The following is an 8800-nucleotide window of genomic DNA, read 5'->3' as shown; positions in this document are numbered from 1 at the left end:
GCCCTCTGGGGCGCTGGTCCGGTTCAGGCTTCCTAGCGCGGGGTGCGTGCGGTGCCTGAGCCTGGCGGCCTGCCTGCCTCCTAAGATCAACAGGCTCTGCAAATTGTGCCCTCACAAAGCGGCCCTCCGCCCTTTCTGACCCCAGGCGCCTGGGCATACGTCTGTCCGCTTGCATTTTCCCGAGTGGCTCCGCAGCCTGGCATCCAGGGAAGCCTTACGAACTAGCCAGGCCTTAGAAGCGAAGAGAAACCAGACCTGTGTTGCTCTGAGCTGAGAGGATGAAGGATTCGGGCACTTTCCAATTTGCCTGCAGCCCTGGTCTTTAACGATGCATCAAGTGTGGGACGTACCCCTTATGAATGGCACTAAGTGCCTCTTGATTGACAAGCCCTCTAGGAGACACTGGAAAGGGTCATCATTTATGAACTAACAACATCTGCTGCTTTTAAATTGGGGTTGTGACAAGCACAGCAGTGGTCTCAGATACCTGAAACCTGACCAGAGGCAGTGCTCCAGTGTTTCCTCTGAGTTTGAAAAACAAAACTGGCATTGCCCCGACCCATCTTTGTCCCAATCCTGTTGGGATACCTGGGTTTCCAGCCATGTCAGGAGCTTACAGAGGTCAGAGAGGTGATAGGAGGGGCCTGTTTGGGAGATGATTATGTGAGTTTGTCACACAACCATAAGAAAGTGTCGTAAACTGGAGGCTCGAGCAACAGAAGTTTATTTTGAAGCTGTAGAGGCTGGAAGTCTGCGACCAGGGGTTAGGGCAGCATTGCTTTCTTTGGGGGCAGAATCTGTACCACTCTCCTAAGTTCTGCAGGTTTGCTAACTGTCCTTGGGACTTCTTAGCTTTGGGGAGTATTTTTCCAATCTCAAGCTTTCCGATCACATGGCATTCTCAGGGTGTGCACGTGTGTGGGTGCACGTACACATGTGTGAATGTATCTGCATCATCTTTATGCATATCTCTGTCCAGTCTCTCCCCTGCCCCCTTTATAAGGGTATCATTCGCATTGTAGTGGCTAAAGACCTCATCTTAACGATTATCTTTCACAGAGATATTTCTAAATGCCACCACATTCTGGGGCTGAGACGTGAGCGTCTCTCTGGAGGACACCCTGCACCTCACCACAGCTGGGCATTTGCCAGTGGCCCACCAGGGACACGCCGCAGAACCCCAGCTGCTTTCCTTCCCAGGTTTTATGCTGAGGACCACTGAGGCCAGTGTGGTGTTACAACATAAAGGCCTGCATCAGGAGGCAGAAGCAGACAGATCTTCAGAAACTAGAGGGCAGCTAGGAGGGCTCTGTCCCTTTGTATGAAGACTGGCCCCCCCAGGGCATGCGATCTCTGCCACAGTGATCTTCACATTTGACTTAATACCCTGTTGTTTCTCTCTTAAAATTATTTTTGAAGATTTATGCTATTTGCGCGTGTGTATGTATCCATGTGCCTGTATGTAGGCACAATGGTGTAGAGGCCAGAAAAGAGTGTCCAACAGAGGTTCTCCTCCACATTTCCTTTGAGGCAGGGTCTCTCCCTGAACCTGGGGCTACTGCTTTCTCAGCTAGCCTGGAAGCAGCAAGCACCAGCAATCCTCCTGTCTCTCCACCATTCAGAGCTGGAATCACAGACATTTGCAAGGGATGCCCAGTTTGTCCTGTGGACGCTGGGATCTAAACTCTAGTCCTCGGGAGTTTTGAAAACATGAACCAATCCCCTGAGCCACCTCTCCCGCTCCACCTTCTCTCTAAGACTCCTTCATAGGACTAATACTTTCATTTTGCTCTGGGCCCCAGAAAGTTTGAAGCTTTCCCTACTTGATTCTTCTGAATGGGAAAACATAGCTGATTATGATATAGTAGGCTTGCTGGCTAGGAACTGCAAGTCAGGGAAGATTAGATAAGACAAGCAGAGACCTTGGGGAGACAGCTGTGAGAGACACGAGCTCACTGGGCAAATGAAGTGTGCCTACAGAAAGCTTTCCCCTTGCCTTCAGGGACAAACCTCAGCATCCCTAAGAGAGCTTGTCCATTTCCACAAAGTACTACACTGGGAAAGGATGGGCTTGGAATATCACTTGATGGTACCAGGCTTGTCTAACATTCATGAGGTTCTTGGTTTGAGCCTCAGTAGTGGAGGAGGGGGTTTGCTAGGGGGCGGGTATTCTGTGTTGTTGACTTTACCTTCCCTCCCCCCAAGAAGAAAAGCACATCCAATTTGTTTCTGTCTTAAATTTTATCTCCCTGTGAAACAGCCCTCTCTGAAGGCCGGATTCTGCTTACAGCATGTTTTGAAAAACACTGAATTTAGCTCAATAAATTGCCAAGGATAGAAAGATAAGCGTAATGTGACCCTGCTCTTCCTGGCCCTACAATTCCAAGGGGCAACAGCTGTGGGACCGTGATAATAGAAATACAAAAGAGAATGCAAAAGCCTCAGGGTTTTTTTTTGAATGCAGGAACACCCCGTGTAGCCCAGGCTGGTCTTGAACTTGTGATCCTTCAGCCTCAGCTTCTTAGGGTTAAAAGAGTGAGTGGTGTGTGTGTTTGTGTGTGTGTGTGTGTATGTGTGTGTGTGTGTATGTGTCTGTGTCTGTGCATCTATGTGTCTGTGTATACTCATTCATGTGTATGAACATGGATATGTGCCTGCCACAGCACTTATGTCAGAGGACAACCTCAGAGGGTGGTCCTCACCTTCCACCTCCTTTAAGACAGGGTCTCTTGGTTCTTTCTTTGTTTCTGATGCATATGCCAGCTGGTGGGTGAGCTTCCGGGGATTCTTCTGTTTCTGCTTCCCATCTCTCCACGGGAGCACTGGGATTACAGAGACCAAATACAGCATCTGGCTTTATTCGAGTTCTGAGGATTCAAACTCAGGTCCTTGTGCTTGAGGGGCAAGTACCTTACCTACTGAGCCATCAACTCGTTTTTTGGAGGAGCTATGATTCCTCCAATTATATATATTATACATATGTGTATATATCATTACATAATATATATTCTGTTATATATGTCATATATTATAATATAATATATAATAATAACATATAAATACTATATATAACAATTAGCGGTTAATAACTATGGGGCTAGTCAACTTTATACAGAATTTGTATAGGGGGTGGGGTATAGCTCTGTGGTTAAACTAATAAGCCAAACTGCCTGTCTTCAAGCCCAACTTCTGCCACTAATTGTGTGGCCTTAGGAAGTTACTTAGCCTTTCCATACCTAATTTTTCTTAGCTACTTAATTTTAATTATTAAATTTCATACCACGACTGTGAGGCTGACACAGGATGCCATCATTAGGTTCTGGAGACAGAGCCCAGTATCTGGTGAGGGCTCAGTGAATACTAACCATCAGTATTTGGAGAGCAGCAGTGACTCCAGCTGATTGGTTCTGAAACCAAAGTCACCCAGTGGATTCTTCTTCAAAGGGATGCCAGGATTTGAAAGTTTGCCTCCTTAATTGCCATCGGAGGATATTGAGAGGTGCGGCCCTTAAGATCTGATTATGCCGTGATGTGAACTGACCGGACTCGATGATCACAGGTGTGGGTTCCTTCTCTCACTGTGGGCTCACACCCTCCCATGCTTATCTTGCTCCCTTTCTTCTCCCTCCTCCCCTTCCATGAGAGGTAACTGAGAGAAGACGCCTGCCAGATATTGTCACCTAGATGTTGGGCAGAGTTGCTTTGGCACTGGAGCAATCAGAGATGTTACAGGCAACCCTCTGATTGGACTGGTCTGTCCTAGTGTGCGGCTGCAGATCACTGGACAGCAGAGCCAGGAGTGGCCGACAAAAAAACCCATCATCTTTTTAAAAAGTTGTGTCAGGAGCCAAGCATAGTCGTACACGCCTGTAACCCCAGCATTTGAGAAAAAGAAAATTAAAGAAAAATTAAAGAAAGAAGATCACCTGTCCAAGGCCAACTTGGCTACAAGCCAATACCCTGTTTCCAAAATAGAAGCTAAACCCAAGTATTATGTGTCTGTACTGAACTGTGCGGAACCTTTTGTCATCATTCCCTAGACAATTTCTGTGACCTCCCTCATACTGTTAACTAATCTAGAGATGACTGCCAGTCTCCAGGAGGATGTGTGAAGGTTCCGTACAGGTGTTTGTCAATTGTGTGAAGGACTGGAACGTCCACGGATTTCAGTACGAGGAACCCTGAAACAAATTCTCCATGGGTCCTAACGGCTAGTGTAGGTCCCCAGGTATGCTTCCCCATTCCATTCAGGATGGGGAACTCAAGGATGCAAAAGTATCCTAGGATGACAGGAAATGGTAGCTCCCTTGGGAGGACACAGGGCAGTGGGCATGGGCTTGAGTGGGGTACAGTTATGGTCCCGCTTGTCCTGGTTCATCAAGACTCATTGTGAGTCTCTCTGCCCAGCGCTGACTCAGTGATGGCACACTGATAGCTGGAGATTGACCATGTCTGAGTACCAGGGAGATCAACAAGCACTGGAGACCTGTGACAGGACAATGGATTATTGCACATAGAAGATCTAGATGTTACCAAACTATAAAAGCCTCAACAGATACTGCGTTTGTCAGATGCAGTTAGGTGCGTCCTGAAGAGATGCCATCTGGGGGTGCTTCTAAAAGCCTCCATAGATAAGAATGCTAAAGAATTGAAAGTCCCTGCCTATTTTAAGGCAAGTTGCTTGGGAGAGGTCTTGTGGTCTTTGCTCTTTGACCTGAGGCAGCATCATCTGGGTGGCTTTGAGCTACCCCACCACTTGGTTTGGAGTCACCCCCTCCCCCATCAAGGTGGGGATATGGTTCAGCCTGACAAGATGAGGGGAGGAACTAGAAACTTCTTTTATAATCAATTGGACCTTTAATAGAGTTCTCTCTCTTCCTCTTTGTTTCTCCTCCTCTTCCCCCCTTCCTCTTTCCCTCTCTCTCTCCCCCTTCCCTCCCCTCCCCTTCCCCCTCTCTCTCCCTTCCTGCGCTCTCTTGCTCTCATGCACTCTGAAGCTCTCTCCCTTGCTCTTGGCTTTGAAGAACCTTTACAGAAGAAGCTGCAGGTAAGAGATGGGTACTCTCTCTCTCTGGGCTTGCAGGAACCACAGAGAAGCAGCTGGCAGGACAGGACCACTTGGGTTTGGAGGATCTCAAGAGAAAGGTAGACTAGCTCTGTAGAATGACACAGATAGAAAGAGATTTCTAAAGAGCTAGCAGTTTAGTTGTAGAATCAGGCTTATAAATAGATATTTTGTATATAGTTCGGAAAACAAGTTGCCTCAGGGAGCCTCAGGCCTCCCGCCTTGATTGCTATAAATTTTAGTTAATTTAAATGGCTACAGAGCTCATGAGTATGTTTTCCCTAGGAATCTGGGCTACAATTCTGTCAGCATACTACAAGGCACCAGAAACATATCTAGGGGAGGACCTACCCTCTGTTTTGATTAGAATATGGCTTACTCTGGCATCAAAACTAATCAAATTAGGGCCAGAGGGGTAGCTCTGTAGTAGAGCATTTCCCTAACACCCACAAGGCCCTGCATTACATCCGTAGCACTGCAGACAAACAAACTGTGTGTTAAATCAAATTATGTGTTTAAGATTTGTGGTGGTCCAAGCCTTTAAACCCCTCTGTAGGCTGAGGCAGGCTCATCTCTGAGTTTGAGACCAGCCTTGGCTACAGAGCGAGTTCCAAGATAACCAAGGCTACTCAGAGAGACTCTGTCTTGAAGACCAAATAAATAAATGTGTGCCTATGACTGCATTTACATGCAACTTCAGTTTACAAGTATCCATACTTTACCAAGGACAGATGAGTTAGGTACGGTGGCACACAGAACGCAGGAGATCTCTGCAGGGTGATCTCAAGTCTAGGGCAGCATGAGCTACTCAGTGAGATCCTAGCTGCCTCCCTGCTAAAGGACAGATTTTGTGAAGCCTCTCAGACCTACCTGTTAGGGCCTAATACACGCAACTGGATGGACATTCAAAGGCTCCACTCGTCAAGTGTGACAACAAGTACAGGGTTTATTTTTAGATGGTGATGATAATAATAATAATAGCCATATTAACATCAGTGAGACTGCGAGGAAGGAAGTCTTAGGGCCAGCTCAGCGAAGACTGTGGTCCCTCTTAGAAGAGTATTTGGGGAATTTGGATAGTCGGGGTCAAAGCCATTACAGAGAGAGACAGATTTGAGGCTGGGTCATGCTACTTTTCAATGGAAGAAGAGATACAGATTTGGAGGCAGGTGGAATTACACCATGGTGGGGAGGGGATACCCCGCAAAATCAAGGCGGGAGGAACAAGGGCTTAGACAGTGAAGACTGCCTTTTGCATAGAAATTGTAAGGATAACACCCACCACCCACAATGGTTAGCAGCATAGCACAACCTCAGGGAGCATGCACGGCCTCATCGTTCAATTGCCCAGCACTGCCTTAGAGAGATGGTGCAGCCGTTTCCACCTTACAGGTAGGCAAACAGAAGCACCGAGCAGCTCTTTAAACTGGGTGTTTAACTGGGACGGAGTTATGATTGACACATATCTTGGCCACTGTTTTTGCCTCTGTAACCCATACCTCTCTCACAACACAGAACATTCCTATCTCCCTGCCCCACCCCCACCCCCACACTCCTCAGCATCCCTTCCCCAGTCAACCTCCTGGTTCCTGCCACTCCTCTCTGCCATCACTGGTTGGCTTCTGTGCCCCTCAGAGACAGGACTTCAAGTGGATCAAGGGACGAAAGTCATCGCTGAGACTTTCCATGAGAAATCCACAGTTTTAGATGGTATCTGCAAATGAAAGGACTGTGACCAGTTAGAATTCGATCATGTGGGCTCTGCTACGATGATGCTCTGTGTGCTGAGACCTAATCCAGTTTATACTCTGAACACGCATGGAAAGCGCTAAGGACCCCCAGACAGTCTCACACACAGGCAAGTCTGAGACGCAGAAGAGGTCTTCACAAGCCCGGACCTGGAAGAAGATAACCCAGCATGCCCATGTTTTATTTCAAACCATCTGGTGTCACAGGCCTGGTAGAACTTCTGCATTTCATTTTTGGCACTCTTGCTTTTATTTGGTTGCTAGAAATCCCCTAAATAATCAAAGCACCAAATCACCTTTTATGGTCATTTCTGAGGTCACCAGAACAACGTGCAAAAGCATCCTTGTCGCCAGCAAGAGGGGGTTATGTTCCCTGTGTCATGTTCCCCATCCCTGAAATCCATCTTCTGAAGCCCACCTGCCCACGATAACCGGGGCGACTTTCTTGCCTTACCAGAAGCTGCTCTGGAGTCGGATCCTCCCTCTTAACTGTGGCCCATGCTAGGCAACTGGTCCACTTGAGAGAGAGGAAGGATGGCTTGCCGGTTAAGGGCACTTGCCGCTCTATCATAAGCACCAGAGTTCAGATCCCAAGACCCATATGCAGAGCAGCTCACAAATGCCTCTGCTGGCCTCCAGGGGTACCCTTGCACTCACTGCCACGCATGTGGGCACTCACCACCACCACCACCACCACCACCATTCAGAAGAATCAAGTAGGGAGAGGGCTTGTGGGACTCATCTCCCTGCTGACCTCTGCCCCCCCACCTCTACATTATAAAAGAATACACACATATCCTAAACCCCCTCCCCCCAAAAAATTCCTCTGCTCTGACATTGCTTAAAAAATGTACCCAAAGCCGGGCGTGGTGGCGCACGCCTTTAATCCCAGCACTTGGGAGGCAGAGGCAGGTGGATTTCTGAGTTCGAGGCCAGCCTGGTCTACAAAGTGAGCTCCAGGACAGCCAGGGCTACACAGAGAAACCCTGTCTCGGAAAAAAAAAAAATGTACCCAGACTTCACTTTAAGTCAAACATAATATTACCCTCTGACCTAGCAACTTCACTCTTAGGGTTACATCAAAAAAAAAAAAAATGAAAACAGTTTAAGGAGAGAAAAAAATTGCTTATAAATATTCATTACAGCATGATTTACAACCGCACAACCGCTCCCAAACTGAAAACAACCTGGGTCTATGTCAGCTGAAGATCGGCTAAAATGTGGGGGGCAGGGCACCCAGCCATCAAGAGGTGTCAAGTGTGAACCCTTGGTGATGTGGCGACCCTCAGAAACAGTGGACCAAGAGAAAGAAACAAGACACAGAAGGGCCCAGGTTATGCCTATTGATATGAAATATTGAGACTAGGCAAATCCATAGAGACAGAGCAGATTAGTGGTTGTCAGGGAGTGACTTGGGAGTGACTGCCTTACCCGGCCAGAAGTTCTTTTAAAGGGTGATGAAACCATTGGTGCTAGGGCGCTCTTGAGCACTGGCCAGGTGCTGGGTCCACAGGGACAAGGTGGAAACTCGGTATTGTTGTTGTTGCTGTTCTGAGTTGGCTCTGAGTTCCCAGCCTTTCAAGCCAAGAGAAGAAAACAAAGTAACAGCTGCCACATAGCAAATGCTGAAAGATCCCTGGGCCCCACCACCCCTCCCCCGCAGGGGACTGGACTGTAGTGGTGTAGTGGAGTAGTGGGTAGGACTGTCTGATTAGACTGCCTGTCCCGTGGAACAGCAGCTGGCCCAGCTCAGGCTGCAGGAATGTCCAGGTCCAGGTTTACGGTCCCCCTGGCTGCTCCAGTTTGTTTGGTTTGGCTTCCAGACGTGTCTAAGAGTCACATGGACTCCAGCCAGCATCCAGGGAACAGTCACAGGGAACGCTGGGTAACCCCAGAAGTTAACCTTTCATCCGGGAGCAGCCTCAACCCCTCGGCTAACTATTTGATCACCATTTGGCATTTTACTTTGAAGAGACTGAAACAAGGT

General features: G+C 48.0%; 1 long non-coding RNA gene across 1 annotated transcript; it reads left to right on the top strand.

Annotated features, from left to right (window-relative positions):
- The first annotated feature begins 4595 nt into the window (after positions 1 to 4595).
- Positions 4596 to 7071, top strand: LOC110300034. Its single transcript, XR_002378541.2, has 3 exons — positions 4596 to 4787; positions 4998 to 5047; positions 6701 to 7071. It is a non-coding gene; the product is annotated as an uncharacterized LOC110300034 (long non-coding RNA).
- Positions 7072 to 8800: the final 1729 nt, after the last annotated feature.

This window comes from Mus caroli, chromosome 8, assembly GCF_900094665.2.
Source record: "Mus caroli chromosome 8, CAROLI_EIJ_v1.1, whole genome shotgun sequence".
Taxonomy (NCBI): Eukaryota; Metazoa; Chordata; class Mammalia; order Rodentia; family Muridae; genus Mus; species Mus caroli.
The sequence above is the reverse complement of the archived record's forward strand: the minus strand, read 5'-3'. Positions and strand labels throughout refer to the sequence as shown.